Here is a 475-nt window from a genome sequence, read left to right as displayed (position 1 = left end):
GAAGCCACCCAGAGTGGCTGGGGAGATGGGCGGGGTATAAATAATAAATTTTTTATTATTATTATTATTATTATTATTATTATTATTATTATTCTTTTGTCACACTGCTTGCCTTAGGAGCTGGTGCTAATGTTGATGGCACTATTGTTGTCCTTTCCCTAGAATAGTTGCAACTGGATCCTCTGCTTCAGTCAGGTTATGCACCAATAAGCAGCCATCTCCATCGGTCTGCAAGGTTTGTATGAACAGGAAGGACTGGGCAGCGCCCCGTAAAGCTGACAATATTTTTGAGAAGCTCGAGAGAACAAAAGAGTCTTTGCTGGAATCCTGAAATGCCTGCCCCAAATGTGGCGCTCGCCTATGATTCTCCATCAGCTCCGCTGCCTAAAGGCAGTGTATTCCTCCGTCACTTCTTGATTGCTCTGGTCTATCATTTAGCTTTTGGCTGCAGCTTCAGATTATATTTTTGGGACTC

This window comes from Podarcis liolepis (genome assembly GCF_965112155.1).
Source record: "Podarcis liolepis genome assembly, chromosome: 2".
NCBI lineage: Eukaryota > Metazoa > Chordata > Lepidosauria > Squamata > Lacertidae > Podarcis > Podarcis liolepis.
Note: the sequence above shows the minus strand (reverse complement) of the source record.